Source organism: Hyperolius riggenbachi, chromosome 7, assembly GCF_040937935.1.
Source record: "Hyperolius riggenbachi isolate aHypRig1 chromosome 7, aHypRig1.pri, whole genome shotgun sequence".
Taxonomy (NCBI): domain Eukaryota; kingdom Metazoa; phylum Chordata; class Amphibia; order Anura; family Hyperoliidae; genus Hyperolius; species Hyperolius riggenbachi.
In genome coordinates, this window is record NC_090652.1 from 110,792,788 (window position 1) to 110,816,885 (window position 24,098).

The 24,098-nt window shown below is 41.9% G+C and overlaps 1 long non-coding RNA gene across 1 annotated transcript in view; it reads left to right on the forward strand.

The window, feature by feature from the left end:
* Positions 1-15,977, forward strand: part of LOC137525619 (uncharacterized) — a 67,807-nt gene extending 51,830 nt beyond the window's left edge. Inside the window, exons 2-4 of the long non-coding RNA XR_011022959.1 lie at positions 11,849-11,989; positions 15,357-15,432; positions 15,737-15,977. This is a non-coding gene — a long non-coding RNA (uncharacterized lncRNA). The remainder of the gene's footprint in view (positions 1-11,848; positions 11,990-15,356; positions 15,433-15,736) is intronic.
* The last annotated feature ends 8,121 nt before the right edge of the window (positions 15,978-24,098 follow it).

Consider the following 24,098-nt stretch of genomic DNA (forward strand, 5'->3'; position numbering starts at 1 on the left):
CTCTCCAAGTGTTGTGTACTGTAGTGATGCTGGAGGAGTTTGCAGAGCCAGTTCTGCTCCATCAGAGATGGACAGAGTGAGTGTAATAAGCTGAGGCTGGAAGCACACTCATCTGTCAGTTATCTGTATGCATTCTCATCACACCATGGGCTTGATTCACTTAACCGTGATCATTTAAATATCACACCTTATCAAAGATATCACACCTTATCTAAGTTAACATGCCTTATCAGAGTAGCATAGCGAGCGGTGCGAACTTATGCCTGCTAATTGGCAATGACACTCGTCCTGCTGGTTCGTAGCTATGCTACTCTGATAAGGCATGTTAACTTTGATAAAGTGTGATATATTTGATAAGGTGTGATATCTTTGATAAGGTGTGATATTTGAGTTATCACGGTTTAGTGAATCAAGCCCCATGTGTGTCTGTATGTGTTAAAACATGCACGTTTTATCACAGAAGCTAATGTAATTGATAGAGAAAATGCTGAGGGGGGATGGGATAAGGTTTGGCGGGAGGGGGCCCCCTCCAAAGTTTTGCAGGGGGGGGCAGTGATTTCTAGTTACGCCCCTGATCGAATGTAATGTTTTACTGTTTTCATCAAGTTTATTGGCTCATCTATTAAACAATCTAATTGCAAATGGCAAGTTTAAAGAAAACCTGAGGTGAGAGGGATATGGAGGCTGACATATTTGTTTCCTTTTAACATAATACCAGTTGCCTGGCTGTACTGCAATTCCTCTGCCTCTAATACTATTAGCTATAGACCCTGAACAAGCCTGCAGATCAGATGTTCTGATTGAATTGATAGATTAGCCACATACTTGTTTCAGGGGTGTGATTCAGATACTACTGCAGCCAGGGACAGATTTAACAAAAGGCACTATAGGCTCATGTCTACAGGTGCCTGATGGTGGAAAGACAGCTCAATCCCCTCCAAAATGCCTTCCTCCTTCCCTATGAAAAGTCCCGAATGGAGTGTAAATGAGAGGTTACTCACTCAGCTCTCTGCATTCCACTGATGAGATCTCCCTTCAGTTGGGGGCACCTCTAGCTACTTAAAACCGAGGATATCTCTGGCTACATAATACTAAGGGGAACCTGTAGCTACCTATGACTGGCAAGGGAAGTAAGGGAGAAGTGGCAGCTGGGCCAGTCAGCACACTAGCGGTGCAGTTCGGCAGGGTTTGTAGGTCCATGGAGGGCAAAGTCTAGGGTGCCAGGATATCTGTGCCTACGGTATAGGCTCCTGTGATGCCAATCCGGGCCTGACTGCAGACAATGATATCTGCAGGACTGCAAGGCAACTGGTATTGTTTGAAAATAATCCAATATGGCTGCCTCCATAAGCCCAAGGGATGGCCAATGTGATGCTAATAATTCCTGTTTGCATGCCAATTTATAGTATTGCAAATTGTAGGCTGCTTGGAATTAGACCAATCACACTTCCTGCCAATTCTGATTGGCCCATTTCTAAGCTGCATCCAATTTGCATGCAAGCCAGAATCATTTGCATCTCATTGACCATCACGTGAGAAGACAAAGCCTTACCATTATAATTCAAGTTATAGTAACATTTCCAGGGTTGCTTTATGGTTTTACAATACTGTCTTTTTCTTCTCTCTTTGTCTATCTTATTTTTCCGCCAATATCAAGATGAATGCAGTTCAGATTCAATCCTCAGTAGCTGTAAATAGGCCAGATTATATCTTCTGTCCATTATGAAAATAAGTAAGCCAGGCCCTAACTCACTTATAATCCATACGCGTCAGCTGATTAGCGGATTCACGAGATGATTGATTATGCCGAAATGAGCAAACAATCTATCCCATTTAATGAAATATCTGTAAAATGTCACCCTTACAATAAAACACGCAACTCTACCCCATTTACACAAATCATGTGTTAAAAATAACCTTTAACTCGAAACCTTGCAGCGAGACGGATTCAAAATAATAAATAAAATAAAAAAATAAAAAAAACGGAATAATAAACATAAACAGATTAATGGCGGTCGAGGGCTTGTGTCTGCAAACGCAATTAATTCCGCGGCGGACCTTAGACCCCCGTGGCACAGCATGTGTTAACGAGCCGTGGTGACAGTTTATAGAATTACGCTGACAGAAAATGGAATCAGAGGACCCGCAGATTCTATTTATTTATTAAATTGCGGAGTGAGCATATTGGCTAATAAAACTACTGGCTGATCACATCTTCAGCATATTACATATTTAAACCAAATAAGGTCCCCTTGCCTAAGCTGGTGTTCTGTCTTCCTGTTACATATTCAGGCTGCTTGTCGCAAAGACATTAATTGAAGCTGTCATTTCTGTCACAGCAGGAGGCATATTCAACAATATATCTGCCCCCAGGGTAAATAAAATCAAATATTTGCTATGTTAAAGGCAGGCAGCGCTTTCTTCTCCGTTTCAATATGCCGTTCCATTTAGCAACATGTCTGACTGGTAGTGAGTGAAATCTCTTGATCGCTGAACACTGAGTAACATCTTTGGCAGACACAATCGGAAATGAAGGCTTAAAAATGAAACACTGTGGGTTTGTGAGGATGTTACGTTAAAACAGGCCTCTAAATAAAAGGCTGAATATGCAGTTAGGGTACATACAGGTAGCCCCCGACTTACAAACTCCTGACTTACGAACGACCCGCCAATACGAACGGCATGGATTCCGTGTTTCCATGGGAACAAGTCAAAAAAAATTCAAATTGGACTTGTAGCTTTTGAGAAAATTGATTTAAAAAAATTCAAAGAAAAAATGGCCTTTAAACTTATATAAGCAGGTACAGAGGGCAGAGGTTACACAGAAGAGGACACTGGAGGCACCGGGGGGGGGGGGGGGGGGGGCACAGAGGAGGTAGAGGGGCCAGAGATGGCACATTGTTCCGACTTAAGAACAGATTCAGGTTAAGAACGAACCTGCAGTCCCTATCTCGTTCGTTGACAGAAGACTACCTGTACTGGATATGTGAATTACTATACCTACAAAAAGGTTTTTCTTTGTACTCACTTGCTTCCATGATCTGTCCTCACTCCGAATAAGGAGGGTATTGATCAGGACTTCTCAAAACAAGAGGGTCAGATTGACACTCATTAAAGAGTACCCAAGTTTAAAATGACACAGCCTGTCAAGATAGGCTCTGTCTTAGTGAGGATGGAGGGGGCGAGGATGGTTGCAGAGTTAAATACTTATCTACTTTGATATCATCCCTCTAGGCTGGTGATTGCTTCACCCACCTCAGGAACGGGCCCTGTTGTGTTTTTTCTAAATCGCCACCAAAACTCTGGCCACACCCATCTGCATTACCATGGCTATCCCCCAGCTCGGCAGCAGCTGCTTAATTGGTGGCTGCCAAGCTGTGGGCGGGCCACGGCAGCACATGTGGAGGTCTTCAAAGATCTTCAGTAGTCTAGAAACATGGCGCGACTACAATTTCGAGGAGGGAGGAGAAGTGTCACCTGTGACCCAAAGACATCAGGGCAGGTAAGTATTTACCCCGTGACCCCCCCCCCCCCCCCCCCCATCCATCTTCATTAAGAAAGAGCCTGTCATGACAAGCTTTGCCATTTTTACTTTCGGTGCTCTTTCATAGCTTCTCCTCAGTGACCGAGGCCAAGGAAATCAGGGTGGCACGGTCCATAGGGCAGTAGCAGAGGTCTAGCAAGAGAATAGGGGAAGTAGAGGTTACAACCACACCAGGACCACTAGACTGAGCCCACCTGGGGCACTCCTCCAGTCACTACATTAAGTCTTACACAATGACTGTCCTTGGAAAACTGCTTTTGGGGGCCCATATAAAGGAATTATTTCATTGACAGTGCTGCATCAATAAAGCACAGGTCATTGTGCAAGAACAATAAAACAGTTTTAATAGAACTCACTTGTTTTGGGGAGATTTTGTTATAAGTGCTGCCTGTTATGCATCACTCTTACCCAAGAAAGGACGTCCTTGTTGGACCACCACCTCTGCTGTGAAATATCAACACCTGTTTATGTTTCATTTTATTTTCATTTCATTTTAGTCCACATTTCACTAGAGAAACGTGGGACTAAGGGTGTGTTCACAGATTCCATTTTTATTAGCCAATCATTGGCCAATTTTACCTCTACCACGTATCATGAGACCTTGCATACACAATCTCTTCATAGTATTTAAAATCTGTTGGCCCTCATACTACATGGTGGTGGTAAACTTCATTGGCCAATCAAAATTGGATGTGTGTATGCAGCCTTAAACTCCATTACTGGTAAGATACCTCTCTGGTTAGATGCTTAGATCTTGCTTGCTTACCACCTCCACTGTGCTACTAAATAAACAATTAGTTAGACTTACCAGGTCTGATTACAAAGCCAGATCTCAGGTACAGGGAAGCACAGATCTAAAGTTACAAATAATAATACATGATACAGGCATCTGTATCATGTGTGCAGATTGTTTACCCTTCTCATCTCACTTCCATAGTTGCCATAGGGTCCTTTGCCAGAGGCCTGAGAATTTGATGGTTCTCTGCAGTATCCTAGCTGTTCCATGCACTGCACTTTTCTGGGCAGAGAGAGAACTAATGCTGTTCCTAGGATCTGTTGGAATCCCCTCCCAGCTTAGGAGTTACCACATACCTCTAGTGGGACCAGTTTGGCCTTAGCTGGCCTAATTGGCTGAAACTTCTCCAGCTACTCATACTTTTCCTTCCTGATGTTGCTGTCATGGCTGGATTTCAGGCAAGGCTTCAAAGGCCATGGCCTACTGCACCAAGAAGCAAGGGGTGGGCTGGCACACTTATGTAGTCAGTCAAGTGTCTAGGACTCGATGATGAAGGGGCAACAAATGTGACCAGCTTATTGTATGTGACATGAAATGTGAACTGTCACTCATTATCACTGTTGGCCACTTGTGGAGTCCAACTCATCCCTCCACCCAGCTCTCACCTACAACAGCAGAAAGCATTGATTTGGCCCATAAATGGAATAACAATTATAACCAATCCGATCGCTTCACATGTAATCAATCCACAAAACAGATTGATCAAACGATTCACAAATTGGTCATTTTTGGTTGAATGGCTTCATCAACACAGCCCCATCCAATCAATCGGAAGGTTGATCGTTCAGTAAAATTGTTAATAAGCATCTTTAAATATATTGATTACTGTGACCAATAAAAGTGTGTGTATATGGTACATGGTTTGCACTTTGCCAGGGGGTGGCTGGTGATAGTGACCTTAGGCAGTAAAAAGTACAAATCTGGTCCTGGTTGCTGTCGCTCTGCTCTGACACATCCTCCATCACCTCTGCTGTCTTCTGGTCATGTGTAAAAGCATGATGTCTGGATGACTGAACATTACCTGTTTCTGGAAGATGAACACTATCTTAGCTCTATTATTTTCAACAACTTTGTGTGGAATCTCCCACCTGGACTTGGGAGAGTTTAACCACTTCAGCCTACAGCATTGTTCACCTTATGCATCCGAACAACTTTCACCTCTCATTCATTCGCCTTTATCGCTACTTATCACAATTAAATGATGTATATCTTGTTTTTTCCGCCACCATTTAGGCTTCCTTTGGTAGGTACATTTTGCTAAGAATTATTTTATTCTAAATCCATTTTAACAGGAAGATAAGAAAGAAATGGAAAAAAAATCATTATTTCTCAGTTTTGGCCATTATAGTTTGAAATGAATACATACTACCATAATTAAAACCAATGTATTTTATTTGCCCATTTGTCCCGGTTATTACACCATTTAAATTATATCCCTATCACAATTTATGGCGCCGATATTTTATTTGGAAATAAAGGTGCATTTTTTCAATTTGCGTCTATCACTATTTACAAGCTTATAATTTAAAAAATTATATCAATATACTCACTTGACATGCATATTCAAAAAGTTCAGACCCTTAGACCCTATTTATGTTTTTTTTTATTGTAATTTTTTTTTTTTTTTTTTTTTTTTTATTTGGGTAATTTTTGGTGTGGGAGGTAAACAGCTGATTTTAAACGTAATATAATATATATATATTTAATAAAAAAATGTATGTGCGTGTAGTCAAAAAGTCCTGGAAGTGAACGATCTCGCTTCCAGGAAGCATTAGGACGGGAAACTTTTTTTTCTGCAGAAAGACTGCAGACTATGTTAAGAGGCCGTCGGCTTATCTGCGGGGGACTTAGATCAATGAATAGGAACAATATCCCCATTCAATGATCTTGGGGCTAATGGCAGGCGGCGGGAGCGCACGTGCACGGCACACTGGCAGCAGCAGAGTCTATCTGGATAAATATGTACGTCCAGATAGACTTAAAGAGGAGCTGTCAGCCATACTATCTCAGGAAAAAAAATATATATAAGTAGATAAATACTTGCTCTACTTACATAACAGATGTATTGCACTGTCCATGTTATGATTCCTGTGAATTTTATAAAGGAAAAGTATAGAATCCTATTCTAGTCAGTTTCCATATTTTCTGTGGCTATTTTGAAGCCAGGCCTGATGTAATATCCGCCCTTAGTCTCCTCTGCCTGATTTGCCCGCCCTTCACTATAGAAAGTGCATTGTTTCAGCCTGAGAAATTTTGGCGAATCAGAGAGGAACAGAGGTGTGGGAGGGGGAAAACAGGAGGGAAAGAGGCTTCAGTCAATCAGGCTGCATTAGTTAAGTCTGAGGGGAAGTAGAGAAGCAAAAAAAGACAACCCAGCATGCCCTGCAACTTCTCTTTTGTGTACCAAATGTACTGTGTAACAAATAAGAGTCATGTAAACTGGGGAATGATAATTTATCAACACAAAAAGTAATAGTAATTTTAACTTTTGGATTGCCTGATTGACATCCTTATTACTTGTTTAGCAGATCAAAATAAAGAATTGATTTTTGATTTTATGCCCGACAGTTACTCTTTAAATGGTTAACGTGTCCACTATGCAGATGCTCTTGTACACAATGCCAGTTACTTGGTTGTGCCATTCAGTGTAAGCTGTAGGGTTGAGCAGGCAAAATTATATATATAAAATAATTTTTGCAGGTGATTGCAAAGGCCCCATGCATGATATTGATACCAAATTTAGTATGTGTATTAAGGCTAACCCAGGGAAAATACATTTAAAACCCTGTGGAATTTTGGATTGTAGCAGCTTCAGTCTCATTAATCTGTAAGGGCCTGAACACAGGGAAGTAAGTAAGTAAAAAGACCTTGTAGTTTTTGAGATAATTGATTTTGAGAATGCAAAGGAAAAATGGTTTTTAAACTTACAAAAATTTAAGTTTAAAAACCCCTTTTCCTTTGGATTTTCAAAATGGATTATCTCCAAAACTACAAGGTATTTTTGCAATTAACCTCTAAAGTTGGCACAAAATACGCAAAATTTTGCATAATTACGCAAAATTACAGATGGATTATGCAAAATTAGTTGCGTGTCCAAACCTTAATTACGTATGGCCATAATTGCAAAAATTTAGCAGTTTACGATCATCACTATTCACTCTTATCCATGTGAATTTCACATGTGATCTTCCGCTCACACGCACCAATCTGCATTTTGCCACTTTTTGGGTATTTTCCTTTTTTTTCTTCTTTGATTTTGCAATTTTTCTGCAAGAATGTAAGCAACTTTTCAGAATGTTTTTTTTCCATGCATACCAGTGAAGTGAATTTACATGAAAGTGTAATTAATTATCGAATTAATTTTGTAATTATATTCAAAATTGCATTTGAATTTTCACAAAAAATGAAGAATGAGAGAAGAGGATGTCTAATCTCCCTCATCTGTAAGTAATGACGAGTGCAATTGGATCTCTCAGCTGTGTCAGCACTAGTGATGTCGCGAACCTCCGATTTTCGGTTTGCGAACCCCGTTCGCGAACCTTCGCGGAAGGTTCGGTTCGCGGAAAACTTTGCGAACCGCAATAGACTTCAATGGGGAGGCGAACTTTGAAAAATAGAAAAAATTATGCCACAAAAGTGATGGAAAACATGTTTCAAGGGGTCTAACACCTGGAGGGGGGCATGGCGGAGTGGGATACATGCCCAAAGTCCCGGGGAAAAATCTGGATTTGACGCAAAGCAGTGTTTTAAGGGCAGAAATCACGTTGAATGCTAAATTGCAGGCCTAAAGTGCTTTCAAACATCTTGCATGTGCATACATCAATCAGGGAGTGTAATTAGAGTACTGCTTCACACTGACACACCAAACTCATTGTGTAACGCACCGCAAACAGCTGTTTGCGTAGTGACGGCCGTGCTGGACTGATGCACAACATGGCCAGAGTGCAGGTCGTGGCAGTTTTCCAGCCCATATGGTGGCCGGGCTGTGGTAGCTCAATGATAGAACAACAGTGACTGTCCAGCTGATCAAATTTGGTCTGTCCACAATGAAGCAACAACCTTATTATCTTGTTGTATGTAGGTAGGCATAGGTAGGAGTCCCAGTATAGGTAGGTAGGCATTGGTAGGTGCCTCAGTAGTTAGCTAAGCATAGGTAGGAGTCCCAGTATAGGTAGGTAGGCATAGGTAGGTCCCCTAGTATAGGTAGGTAGGTAGATGTCCCCATATAGGTAAGTAGGTGCCCCAGTAGTTAGGTAGGCATAGGTAGGTGTCCCAGTATAGATAATTAGGCAGGGCCTGGCTGGCACAGTAATAACAATTACGAAGGTCCAGCTGCAACAGATAGGGCTGTATAATGTCAGTGTCAGTGAGCAACACACACAAAAAAAAACACATCAGGAAAACATTAGCTCTCAAAAGAGCTGTTGAGGGGTGCTATTTTAGCAATAACAATCAGCAAGGAGCAAGCCAAGAGCCTAACTAATCTTTCCCTAGGAGAAAAAAATCTGCAGCAGCTCTCCCTAGTCTGTCTATTTGCAGCAGGCACACCAGTGAGTGTCATGGCCAGCGAGCCTGCCTTATATAAGGGGGGGGGGGGGGGGCTCCAGGGCTTAGTGTAGCCTGAATGGCTACAATGTGCCTGCTGACTGTGATGCAGAGGGTCAAAGTTGACCCCCATAGTGCATTATGGGGCGAATCGAACTTCTGCAAAAGTTCACCTGGTGCAGGCGAACGCGAACCACCGAAGTTCGCCTGGAACCGTTCGCCGGCGAACCGTTTGCTACGTCTCTAGTCAGCACAGAAATGTGGCAGTCCTTGGCAGACACAGCTAGTATGTAGACACAGGATGTTCTCTGCTTCCATGAAAGCAGGAAGTACACAGTGTTGGTTTATTGCAGGAGTTCTGTAAGCTGAAACAAAGAAATGTTTTTCCTGAAAAGGTTTTAAACTGTTGCTTATCTTTTAGAGCAGAGAGAAGGTTCTCTTTAAAGGGGAACTGAAGTATACAGAGGCTGCCATATTTAATTTCTTTTAATCAATACCAGTTGACTGGCAGCCCTGCTGGTCTATTTCTCTGCAGTAGTATCTGAATAAAACCAGAAACAAACATGCAGCTAGTCTTGTCAGATCTGACTTTAAAGGGGAACTGAAGAGAGAGGTATATGGAGGCTGTCATGTTTATTTCCTTTTAATCAATACCAGTTGCCTGGCAGCCCTGCTGGTCTATTTCTCTGCAGTAGTATCTGATTAAAACCAGAAACAAGCATGCAGCTAGTCTTGTCAGATCAGACTTATAAGTCTGAACCACTGAAACACCTGATCTGCTGCATGCTTGTTCAGGGGCTATGGCTAATAGTATTAGAGGCAGAGGATCAGCAGGGCTGCCAGGCAACTGGTATTCTCTAAAAGGAAATAAACATGACAGCCTCCATATACCTCTCTCTTCAGTTCCCCTTTAAAGTCTGAAACACCTGATCTGCTGCATGCTTGTTCAGGGGCTATGGCTAATAGTATTAGAGGCAGAGGATCAGCAGGGCTGCCAGGCAACTGGTATTGCTTAAAAGGAAATAAACATGGCAGCCTCCATATACCTCTCTCTTCAGTTCCCCTTTAAGATGAACCTTCAGTGAAAATTTGGAGGGCTGCCTCTACAGTCTGCCTGGTCCAACTGCACAGATAAAGAACTGGTGTATTAATGCTTTCAATAGAAAATGTTAAAAAAGGAACAAAGGTAGGCTTTAAGTAGAACTGGTACTAATATATATTCACATGTTTCCAACAAATCCTGTTACTGGATTTATCCATGGCTTCTTCCAGCTCATTGCCGGCGACATGTCCCACGATGCAGCTCCGCTTGCAGCCCGGTAGACCTCAGGGTCGGCCTCGTACTGCGCCTGCGTGAGCGGCGCTGTCAATCACCGCCATGTTGACTGCGCTGTACTGCGTAGGCGCAAAACTACTGCGCCTGGGCAGTACAGCGCAGACAACGTGGCGGTGATTGACAGTGCCGCTCAGCCTCAGCACTGGCAGGGATTCCGGGCTAAGGGCTGCGAGCGGAGCTGCGTCGTGGGACATGTCGCCGGCCACGAGCTGGAGGAAGCCACGGGTAAGTAGAAAACCTGTACTGAAAAAAGTTCCCCTGGGGGGTACTCACCTCAGCAGGGGGAAGCCTCTGGACCCTATTGAGGCTTCCCCCATCCTCCTTTGCCCCACAGCGGTCTCACTGCAGCCCACGGAACGCACAGGCGACAATTTGTCGGCCTGTGCAATATTTACCTATCCTTGCTCCAGCGGGTGCGCTGTTATGGCTCTTCTGATGGAGATAGGCGGAAATATCCGATCTCCATCAGGTTCGCTCTACTGCACAGGAGACTTGCGCCTGCGCAGTAGAGTGGCCCAACGGAGATCGGCTATTTTCGCCTATCTCCGCGGGAAGAGTGGATACTGCGCCTGCACTGGAGCCAAGGAGATAAATATTTACATCGCAAACGCTCCGGGAGGATTTTCGCCGCTGCCGCTGGGGCCGAGGAGGATGGGGGAAGCCTCAATTGCATCCGGAGGCTTCCCCCACCCGAGGTGAGTGCCCCCAGGGGAGTTTTTTTCATTACAGATTTTCTTTAAGTTAACTTTAAAAAAAAAAAAAGAGTTTCACATACCCGGGGTTTCTCCCAGCCCCCTGCAGTCGTCCTGTGCCTGTGCTGATGATCCTCCGGTCCTCCACTGCGGATACGATTTGTAATCGCCGACTTGCAAGTCGACAGCCTCTGCACCTGCGCAGTCCTGGCCGCATCCTCATTCGTGCTCCCAAAGCATCCTGTGCAGACGCAGTACAATGTTTTCTCCACTTGCAAGTCGGTGATAACAAAACTTAGCTACGGCGGGGGACCGGAGGATCGTTCCAGGATGGCGTGGGCACAGGGAGGCTGCAGGGGGCTTGCAGAAGCCCAAGGTAGGCAAAACTTTACTTCAGGTTTCCTTTAAAATGCATCTCACCGTTCATGTCTAGTGTAAACTGGCCCTAAACTAGCTTTAATATACCACTTCCCCCACAACCAGCTGTAAAATGCACTAATCTTAACTGAACAGCAGTTTCTTGGGAATTCAAACAGTGCATGAAAGTTGAAGTCAAAATCAGGCATGACTAAATCAACAGTAGTATAACATTGCAGCAGTAAAATACTCTGCTATTCAACACTACAGCACCTCTACTGTCTTATACAACTTGCTTGGACCTTTTTATGGGGTCTTTCAGGCCTACTGCAAACAAGGTCATGCAGGTGGAAAAGTGCACAGAGAAGCGTAAGAGGGAGGCCATTTATCTCCCTTTTCACCAGGCACACGTGTGGGAAACTGACATCCAACCCTGTTTGTGAAAGCTGGTTCTTCCTTGCTGATTTACCTTTTTCCAGCTAATTTTCTTGCAGACTAGCACCAGGAGGTAGCGGTTTAACACACCGTACAATTTGTACTAATGCATAACACAGGGCAATCATTGTGCTTTCTTCCAGGTTTTCATCATCTCTTTTTATGTTGCTGATGTAGAGAGGACCTCATGTCCTTTTGAGATCCCCTTGCTGGTACCAACATATGAATGTCCTGCATTCCAGACTGAAAAACTAAACCCCTTGTGACATCTGCACTTGCTGCAGGTATGTTTGCTAGTACCCTGTGGCCATAGAAAGGAAGGAAGAGCAGTAGTCATACCACCAGAACCCGTGGTCAGTGTTGGAATTCAAGATATTCCAGTTCATGGCTTGTTGTCACAATGCATTTACAATACGTGTTGGAGTAACTAATAAATACAGGGAACAACAAAACCCCTGGAGTTTGGCTCAGTGGCTTTAGTCACCTACAGTTCATTCCAGTCAGTTACATCGCCACCCTAGCTCCATCACATGTCAACTACACCTCCAGTCCAGTGCTCACCATATCTCTAGTTAAATTACTACTACACTGTAGTCATACTTTCACCCTACTCCAAGGCATACCCTCAAGTCACCACACTTCCTGTCATACCTTCACTACACTCCCAATCATACTTGCTCTACAGTCCCCAGTTACTCCCCTACTGGCGTTGCAACCCCACTGCATGCCAGTTATACCCCACAGCTTTCCCAGTCATACCTGTACTACTGTATACCTCCAGTCACTCCCTCTCTGCAGTTACACTGCCATCATCTCTGCATCATCACTGTCAGAATGTGTTACAATGAGGATTGACGTCTTGGAATGTTCATATTTTACCTAGCAACAATTTAACTCAGTTTCATAAGACTAGGGTGAGCAGAAATATGGAATTATGATAGAAAACCTATATTATTATTTTATTCTAGGTGAATTTGAGGTGACATTCAGGCTTGCCAGGAAAAACTAAAGGGGGATTCTGGAGTAAGTCGGCATTGCGATGACTTTCGGGAAAATGGCAATTATTCATCACAACTCCCCCACTGCTATCACACTCCACCACTCCCCCCATCACACCCCCCATCACACCCCCACAAGCTTTATGGCTTCTATTTGTAGGCAGTTCTGCTAAATTTATTATATTCCTGAAGTGACATGTGACATGATAAGATAAACATAGCTACATATAGTACTAGTCCTACTCAGAAATTTTCTGAAGTCCCCTTCTGTTATCCTGTACAACACATGTTAAAATATGTTGTTATCTATGCGATTTAGTTTCTGGAACAGCTTGTCGAATTCAGCCCATTTCCAGAAAAAGTAAATAGAAGCCAAAACTCTTTTATCTGCCTGAGAAAACCCTGCTGATAAGGTTGTAGAGGATGGAAAGTTCTAAGGTTTACTACCTCTGTCACGGTTGCTGTTTAAAATGCAGTCCTAAAAATGAAGCCCTTAACTAAAATAAAAAATACGAGTCTCAAAAAAAAAATACAATTATGGCCTTTTAAGTTTATTTTCACTTCAGGTCTGCATTAAGCTGCATTGGACCCGCAGTTGATTAGCACTGAGATTTTTGAAGGCAGCAAGTCCCATCATACTGTGTTTGGAAAACCACAAATGTATTACAACCGTAGAACAAAGGTGGTACATTCACGTAAGGTGGTACAATCCCACCTACGCTGCATTTGTACGGTGCCACGTGTACACAGGTCCTATACCAGGTATAACTGTAACTTCAGTTTGTCAAGCACTGCAATAAATAATGGTGCTACATAATGATTAATAATAACAATCCAGCATCCTGTCTGCTGTATATTGTCCACTTAAACAGCACTGAGCAGAGTGCCTGGGGTAGACATGAATTAATACATACATGTAGCTTTGTTTTATTTATGATGTTGTGTGTTGAGCAAGCTGTTGGCAAAGAGGCCGGAGCTTTATGACTCACCAGGCCATGGCCTGGCACACTTGCCAACCTAATCTCTCATTGTGCTTCTAGTTTCGCTTGTGCCTGGATCCAATTCTCCAATCATTGTTCCCCATCACGCTCCATACGTGGCTGACTCTGTGCGGCGCTCTCAGTGAATATCTTACGAGAGGGGAAGGCAGTCCCCAGGGAGTTGTTTAGCAGCGATTCACTGGGTCAGTGTATTAGAACAGACTCCAGTCTATCAGCCAGATGGTGACTTCAGAAAAAAAAACTGACACACCATTTCAAACTGATTTCACGCAAAACCTCCAGAGAGGAGCCAGTGGGACTCTGACAATCAGATCTGTTGTGAATAAATATTACAAAATTGCCAATTACAGTGGAGATGTTTAAAATGTTTGCCTGATTTAGAGTCTTCAGCCATCCGCTATTTTTTTTTTTTTTTTTTTTGTCTTTCGCCTTCTTGATGAGTAATTCAGCTTCACTTTCACTTTTACTCTGTCTTTCATTATTTTGCCTTGTCAGACTTTCCTGATTGTAGCTAAGTCGCATTGTGAAGTATAAGAAAAAGTTTCTTTTTAAATCAGATGTTTTTAAATTTGTTTATATATATGTATATATAGATATGAACTCTTGGGAAAAATAGAAAATGTAATAATTTAAAGAAATCTAAACTTTTGTAAAAAAAGAAAAAAAAAGGATTTAAGACAGTTATACTGATTTCAGCTGAACTTAGATATGTGACTCTGAGCTGAATAAACACCTGAACAAAGAGTGCTTGATGGGTTTCCCATTCACCAAACAGGTGTCCTCATTCGGCAATAGCGAAGGTTTGAACAGGGGCGCCAAAAACTGAATTAGACAATTCGAGTCTTCAATGGGGAGTTATTGTTCCCATTATTGCCTGATGAAAGGGGTTTGATCCTGTGAAATGCGTTGCTTTGTGGAGTGTACAAATACATTTCATTGTTGACTATTAATCAACCAATTTGTTATCCACTTTCTGGGGAGGTAAGTACACAACTATCTCCTTTTTTAAACGGTTTTTAATTATTTTATCCTGTTTTTGTTACATTCTCAAGTCCACCGTTGGTAGAGGGGTGCTACCCCTTGTTTCCTATCTACAGAAAGTGACTTCTTAAACTGAGTAGGGTCAGGTTCTAATATTCCCCACCCGCCTAAATAGTGGTTGCCTTTGTGGTAGCCCACACTTGTGAACCTCATAGGCTATTGTTCGTCCAACTCTCAGTCCTACTGCATACTGCATTATATTGGGTTTTTGGTGTCCCCTTCTGTCTTCCTCATACAAGCTTCTTCTGCAGTAAGCCTTTTCAGGGAGGTGGGGTAGACTCTGGATTGTGAGAATTTATGGTGGAATCCGGGGGTCCCCTCAGATGATAAGGAGTCCCCAGATGTCTACACCCTCCCAGGTTAACAGATCCCACTACCTATTTTAAATAAAGGTTTACATGTAAAACTTAAATTGTTATTAATTAATTTATTTATGATTGTTTTTGTACTCTTCTGTATTCCTCTGTATTGTTCTTTTTTCTCTTTGGTAACCTTATTTGTTCTCTTGTTAACTTGTATCATCATCTCCATCTATCTACAGATTTCTTCTTCAGGCACTTTAAACTATGAATTTTTATTCAGATACTTACCTTCTTTCTAATCTTCTGAAGGGCCATGATCAGCAATGGGGGACATCAGAACAGGGAGGGGAGCCTCAATAGGATCCTGAGGCTTCCCTTTCTTTAGGTAAGTATCTAATTTTGTACCTCGGGTACTCTTTCTTCTGTTATTATATTCCTCTAGTCCTCTCTTTTAGTCCTACAGTTTTCTGTTCTTCGTTTCTTCTATTTTTCTGCTCTCTCGACTACATTCTTCTGGTATCTTGATTGAAGCTCTGGTCTACTAAGTTGTCACAATACTGCAATACTGATTAGAATCCCCATAGTCGAGTATTTGAATTTGCACCCGGGACTTATGTTGATTCATACTATGGCAATTTTAATATTTAAGTTTAACGTGTATTTATTGATCCAATCATATGAATTTCCAGCCAGAGTTTTCATTAAGATTTTCCAATGGATTTCTGATTGGTCGATAATATGGGCAGAATATCAAAGAAGAAGAACCTGAAAAAATATTCTTAGGAAGATGGTGTCACAAGTTAGAGAAATACAGAAGAAGAAACACAGTTACAGAAGAGAAGAAAGAAGGATACAAATGAAAATATAAAAGTTCAATTGAAATGCTGAAGAGTTGTTTTTTTTTATTTTTAATAAACATATTTGATTCTGTTTTTTTTATTTCAGCTTCAGTTTTACACATAACTCAACCCTTTCTTATAGTTAGGAAGTCAAAACTTATTTATATTATTCCCGCCTGTATGGCTTTAGAGGTAGTTATTAAGGTTTATAATCTCGAATTTCCCACTCTCTGAACATGGTCTGTATTTACACCTATTTCCAGCTGCATAAATCAGGTCACATGACTGAGTCACGATGTAGAGCCCCATGAGGGGACACTGTAAAAGTGCTGTTCAGACTGTTATATAAATTCAAAGAAACGCAAGTTGAAAAACGCATGTGTTTTTGTTGCGTTCAAATGCGTTTTCTATTGTGTTTTGCACAAACACGTGACCCGGGAAACTGCACCGAAGTGGTTAAAGTAATTACAATAATAAAAATAAAATGACATGAGGACCAATTTTCCAAAGTTTCAGTCTGCCTCAGTCAGTACCATAAATTACTGAGCAGATTATTCACTCATAAAATCATTGCACTATGTAGAGAAGACTTCTGTGAAGGCATGAAATCGCTGTCTCCATCCCTGCCATAATGTAAGCATCATCTGTGATTGTCATTGTGAACAATGGGATCAGCTAGCAGTCAGAAGCTCCAGTGAGCAGTGTGATACTTATCCAGTTACAAGGGAAGTCACAGAAGTGACATTTATATAACAGGAATAACACAACAAGTACATTCGTTCCCCAGAACCTGTCACTGCCGACCTTCTCACCTTCTGACATGGCTTTCCCAAATATTACCTTCCCTTCACTACTAGACCATTCATGGGAAGATAACCTTTCACCTTCCAGTGTTACTGTTCATGACCATGGCTGAACTAGGCTTGTCAAAAGATGAAAACATCCGACATTACATAGGAACTAAATACGTTAGAGAAAATTATTTGATATGCTCAAATGGATCCAAGTGTAGCTCAATTTTCCCTAAGGATTCATCTACACTATGCAGTGCACCGTGACGCACATAGGCCTCAATTCACTAAGCTTTATCAAACACTTTATCAAACATTTGATAATTTACCTCATGAGTAAAATCTAATTTTAAATTCACTAAGGTGTTATAGATTCATTGAACATTTTATCGATAAAACATTCAATAAAACTATAACACCTATGTGAATTTAAAATTAGATTTTACTCACGAGGTAAATGATCAAACGTTTGATAAAGCTTAGTGAATTGAGGCCATAGTGTGTGATCTGCAAGGACATCACAGATTACATAGAAAGCAATATGTGATTATGTTTCCACTGCTGCCCTGTGCTGTCGGGTGGTGATATCACAATGAAATGCACAGTTTTTGCTCTGTGGGGCCAATGCTGCACTGGTTTAATGCAGTGCTATAACACACCAACATACCAATAACATACAGATCAGTTGATGGGTCCTCCAACCATATTTCATCTTAGGATCTGATAGGGACATTAGACAATGGCTATGGTAGGGATTACGTTGTGTGCTCCTCTGAGGACAACCAGTGATAGAACTATGTCAGCACCATTTAACTACCTAAAGAACGCCCCACGCCAATGGGCGTGGACGCGGTGGCAGCCCCAGGATCGCCTAGTAGTAGCGCGCATCTCCTTCTCGGGGCAGAGCTCCGCCCCCTCTTCAGTCTCCAAGCGGCTATTGCTGCTTGGGAGACTGTTAGACGGCGTGATCGCCGTCTATTTACATAGTCAGGGCCGGATTTCTGGCAAGGCCACATAGGCCATGGCCTAGGGCACCAGAAATTTAGGGGCGGCTCAGTGAGGGGCAGTAAAGCTGTTCTATGCAGCCATCCCTATCTACAAGGACAGCTTTAACCTTTGAACTCCTGTACTTGTGTCATCCCTGCAAGACCTGAAAGCTCTATCCTGCAGGTTCACCTCTGCCTAACTCTCATGGTGACACAATAAGTCCATCATTAACAAGATGGCAAATATAACATAAAAGTTCAAAACATAATTTATAATCTATACGCATATTACTAAAATAGCTATTGTCTGTGACAGCAATGATGGAAAGTAAGGAGAATTCTCATTGGGGCACACAGAGATAACAACCATGCAGATGGTATAGTTGGCCTTGGGCGGTAAAAAGTACAAATCCGGCCCTGTACATAGTGCAGCGCTGCTATCCCCTGGGGGACAAGAGCGCGATCGGCTCTCATAGGCAGAAGCCTATGACAGCCGATCGCGTGGTTGACTGGCTCGGGGAAGGGAGGGGTTTGCTAAAAAAAGAAAAACATTAAAAAATGATACAAAAACACACACACAAATATTTATTTAAAAAAAATAAACAACTGGGGGGCGATCAGACCCCACCAACAGAGAGCTCTGTTGGTGGGGGGAAAGGGGGGGAATCAATTCTGTGCTGTGTTATTCGGCCCTGCAGCTTGGCCTTAAAGCTGCAGTGGCCATTTTAGTAAAAATTAGCCTGGTGTTTAGGAGGGTTTAGCACTGTGGTCCTCAAGTGGTTAAAATGTGTTGCAATAATCAGTGGTGTAAGTACAATTCGTGGGGCCCCCAGTGAAACTTTGATGCCCCCAATGTTCATACCATTTTCTTTGCCTCCTTTTTTGCGCTTCACAGACTTGGGGACCATTTCACAAGATCCATAAAACACCCATAACAAGTGTAGCCACAAAAACACCTGAAGTATAGTCCACTCTATCAGAGGAAGGGGAGGTTAGTAGTTGGGGCCCCCCACAGCTCTGGGCCCCCCTGCGATCATATGTGCTGTTCCTCTCTAGTTACGCCCCTGGTAATAATAATAGTAACAAACCTAAGAGAAAAGCAAAATTATCAAATTATCTCTTTACAGCTGGTAGACAGTGAGTACAGCAAGGAATCTCCCCTTTAAAATATTCACATTTTGTTTGCAGAGCGAAATGAAGTTACATAACAAAACAGTTGTTTTCTTAACTTTTATTTACTCAATGCAAGTGACAGCAGTAACAACAAAAGTTTAGAAAAGGGAAAAAAAAAAGGATCACTGAGATGGATAGAAAATCACCCTCCCCTCGTCTTCTCTTCCTCCACACACACCCCTACTTTGTTGGAAAACCTGTTGTTTCATTGAAGCCGTCTTTATCAACTTTGCAGGTCTAGACTGTGAATGATTTGTCCACTCTTCTTTAAAACATTGTACAAGCTCAGTCAGATTGGATGGTGACCCATTGTGGACTGCAATCTTCAAGTGATTCCCCAGATTTTCAGTAGAGTTGAAGTCTGGGCTCTGAGTAGGCCACACAAGGACAATCACCTTTTTTTTCCTTCAGCCACAATATTGGCCTCAATTCATTAAGCTTTATCAAACGTTTGATAATTTACCTCACGAGTAAAATCTTATTTTTATTTCACGAAAGTGTTATAGATTTATCGAATGTTTTATCGATAAAACGTCCAATAAATCTATAACACCTTAGTGAATTCAAAATCATGAGGTAAATTATCAAACGTTTGATAAAGTGTTTGATAAAGCTTAATGAATTAAGGCCATATGTGGTAAATCTTACTGTACTAGAGGTCATGTAGAAAAATATTTTTTGAACATTGCTTGTATCATCTAGTTGGGCAAAAGGGACAAATGTGTTAGGTCACAAGAACACAGAGGCTATTGGTTGATCCTTAAAGAGAATCTGTACTCTAAAATGTTTACAATAAAAAGCATATCATTCTATTTATTATGTTCTCCTGGGTCCCTCTGTGCTGTTTCTGCCACTCCCTGCTGCAATCCTGGCTTGTAATTGCCAGTTTTAGGCAGTGTTTACAAACAAAAGACATGGCTGCTAACCAGAGTGTGATAGGCTCAGAAGAGAGCTTGGAGAGGGTGTGTAAAGCTTCTGCCTATCACAAGCAGTGCTGCACATTCCACACATTCCAGCCTGAGCCCAACAGAGCCGACAGAGGAAAGAAGATAAGATTTATTACAGAGACAGTGCAACTAGAAAAGGCTGCAGTAAGACAGACCACATTAGAACAGGTATAGGAATTTACAGGATAGAAGAAATAAGGCTCAACATTTTGTTACAGAGGCTCTTAAATAGATGCAGTGCATTTCATGAAGTTAATATAAATATAATTATATAATGTTTATCCTTAGGACTACATTTATTTTAGCCACAAAAGCTCATTTTCAAGTCTTTGCTGACACCCGCAACTACTTCATTACTGTCCACGGCTCTTCTTCAGGCAATATTTAGTTCATTCATCTAGGACTGATGGTTACCCAGCATAATGCTTTTGGCACCAAATGAGCCAATCACATCGCACGCCTCACTTTCAGGTTTTCTGTATCATGTACATCCTATATGAGGCTCCCTCTAAATCTCCAATATAATGTCCCCTCTTTGACAACTATATAATTCATCATCTGTGCATCCCATATGGAGTCCCTTAACAGTGACATATCTAAGGAGTTATGGGCCTCAGTGCAAGTCTTACATTGAGTCGCCCAAGTACTCTATACATAACATTTATATGGTGCACCAAAAACTGCTACTAAAGGGTTGAGGAACAGTTTGTTAATGATTACCACTATTTAAAGCATGTATAGAAGTGATTGTTACCAGTACAGGACCAATAGAGAGCTCATACTGTGGTTGAGGGAGGGCCACTTGGGGCTCCTCTTGCCTTCGGCCCCGTTTACACTTAATCAGTTGCTCTCAGTTATAACTGAAAGGACAACTGATTTTCAAAGTAAGTCCCATGTTTTCCTATGGCACCTTTCATACTTAACACACTTTAACTGAAATCTTTTTCACAATGCACTGCTATGGAGAAGTGTAAACGGGGCCTAAGTGCCTCAGTTGCAACCTCTGCATCCCCTATTGCTATGCCACGGTCCGTTAGCACTCCTCCGTGGTGCCCCAAGTAACTTCTGTATGTTGCACTTTAGTACTACCTATAAGTTGCCCCCAATACCTCCTGTGTACCTGTACTCCTCCTGAGTGCCTCCTCTATGCTGCCTCCTCCTGTCCAGCCATGCAGACATCAGCACTAGAAGTTTGCTAGCCAAATAGTGGTCCAGTTTACCCAATGCCAGCAACTATTCTGTGGTTTCTGTGTCTGCACTCCAGTCATCTACTTATCATGTGCCTTTTAAGTGCATTAGCATCAATTCCAGTGTACCATAATGTAAATTTTGTGTGTATTTATAAATTAAATGCATGGTAAATATAGTTATAGATTTAAATGAACTTTGGATAGTTTGAAAATGTTAGAACCTCTTTTGTTTGACCCCCCCCCCCCCCTCTCCTTTGCCCCGCACCATTAGGAATTTCCAGCATTTCATGTCCAAACAGGAATGAGTGACAAAGACAACAGAAAAAAAACTATTTTTGTAGAGTTGCAAAGATTGAGAATCTCCAACTAGTTCATACTTTTGACCTTCATTTCCTGTGCATGGGGCTACTAGATTTCAATTTAAAGGCACAAAGCCCCCTTGAGGTTTCAAGAACAGGAAGTAAGGGGTAATCTGTGGAACCATTTTTTTTTTTTAAATAGGTTAAAATAGGCTAAAAATTTTAGCTTGTATATTTTTCTATCTAATTTTTCCAATACATCCAAATACATTTTTATAGGAAAACATGCAAAGATCAATCGATTTGATTGTATTGTGTATGGCCAACTTTAAATATTCCCATGATGAGATAGACATGTGTATGTACAGTGCCAAGCATATTAATAACTAATCTGTATTCTTTTTTTCTTCTTCTTTTTCTGCCTAAAAGAGTTTATTCAGGTATGTAAGTGACAGTTTCTCTCCAGTCAGGATCCGTTCAGACTATAGCGTGACCCTCACTTTTAAGGAATCACAGCCATAAAACTCATTCTTGGCAGACAATAGCTTCTGAGTGCAGAAGATAGATCAAAAAAGTGAATAATTAATATATTTTAGCTCTTGGACACAGAAAGACTGTGTGAAAGACTGTGTCATTGAGCAGAGACAATAAAACATTAGATTTACGTTTTAAGTTTTTAAACATAAAATAAACATGTGACATGATCAGATAAACATGTGTATGTACAGTGCAAAACATATTAATAACCAATTTACTTGTTTTATTTTGCTTCTTGAAAGGGTTAATTTTTAGGCGTACGAGAGAGAACGGCGCCGGAGACTTGGGCGCAGGACACAGCCAGTATATGGCTAATCCTGCTGCCGCACAAGTCCGGGCCGTGTTAATTACTATTCCCCCTCCAGGCCGACATGGATAGTGGGGGAATGAAATAATTCGGCTTCCAGCAATAGCTGGAAGCCGAATTATTGTTTTAAAAGCAACTTCAGATCCGTCTTCTGACGGCGCTGAAGTTACTCCATGTGCCTGCCATAGCCGTAGTTCCTATTACGGCCTATGGTGGCGCCGGCTGCGCCCAAGTCTCCTGCGCTGCTGCGCCCAAGTCTCCAGTGCTGGATTTACCGTGTTCGATTTTTAGGCATGAAAGTGACATCTTCTGTCTTGTTGGTACCTTGTTGGGAATATAGTAAACATCACTGAATAGCAAATTACAACCATAAAAGCTTTCCTGGCAGAATACAATTTCTGCGAGAAGGGATAGATAGAAAAGGCTGACAAGTTCATATATTTTCATTTAGAACTACTTAATAGGCTGGCACTGAGCAGAGACAACAAAACATTCAATCTACTTTGTAAATGTTTAACCACTTCAGCCTTTAATGTTTTTTCACCTTATGCATCCGAGCAATTTTCACCTCCCATTCATTCCCCAATAACTTTATCACTACTAATCACAATGAAATGATCTATAGCTTGTTTTTTCGCCACCGATCAGGCTTTCTTTGGGTGGTACATTTTGCTAAGAACTATTTTATTCTAAATACATTTTAACAGTAATATTAATAACAAAAATTGAAAAAAATTCATTATTTCTCAGTTTTCGGCCTTTATAGGCTTAAATAATACATGATACCACAATTAAAACCCACGTATTGTATTTGCCCATTTGTCCCAGTCATTACATCATGTGATCACAATGTATGGTGCCAATATTTTATTTGGAAATAAAGGTGCATTTTTTCAGTTTTGCGTCCATTTCTATTTTAAAAGCTTATAATTTAACCTCCTTGCCGGTCTAATTCTCGCCGGCAAGGAGGCAGCGCAGAACTTTTTTTTCTTTTATTTTTTTCCTCCAATCATGTAGCGAGCCCAGGGCTCGCTACATGATAGCCGCTGAGCGGCGGCATCCCCCCACCCACTCCGATCGCCTTCAGCGATCAGAGTAAGTAGGAAATCCCGTTGAGAACGGGATTTCCTGCAGGGCTTTCCCGGTCGCCATGGCTGGTGGGCTGATGTCACCGACGTCATGGACGTCGGAGCGTCACAGGGAATCCCGATCCACCCCTCAGCGCTGCCTGGCACTGATTGGCCAGGCTGCGCAGGGGTCTGGGGCGGGGGGGGGCGGCTCGGCGCGACGAGTAGCGGCGGATCGGCGATGAGCAAAGTGCTAGCTGCATGTAACAAAAAAAATTATGCAAATTGGCCCAGCGGGGCCTGAGAAATCCTCCTGCGCAGGTTACCCCGAGCTGAGCTTGGGATAACCGGCAAGGAGGTTAAACAAAATAATAGTAATATATCCTCTTGACATGCATATTAAAAAGTTCAGACCCTTAGGTAACTATTTATGTGTAATGCTTGTATGCATAAGCAATACTGTCTGTTTACAAATCACAAGTTTAATGCTTGGGGGTTATACTTTGACCACCCAGAGCAACAAGGCTGGTAGCTGAATAATGGAAGAGGCTACACAGGCTGCCCAGAGCAACTGCAGATCTGGGCTTCCGATGTTGCTACAAATAAGACGCAATGGCAGCGCAGTGCGATGTTGCGCTTGAATAAAGAAAATAACAAACGTCTCAACTAATGGATAAATATATATTAGCAAGTCTGCATATATATTTATCAAGAACTAGCTAAAGCATAAGTAATACGGTCACATTGAACTACAATAACAGAACTATACAGAGTAGCACAGTGCCCAGCAGACCAGCTGTGATGGGCAGGGTCTAAAAGGGAAGACAGACTTTTATGCCGGCATCAACCAATGGATGCAAGCATACAAATCTCCACACAGCTTAATGGTAATCATTCAATTCTGAGCTGGCTTGA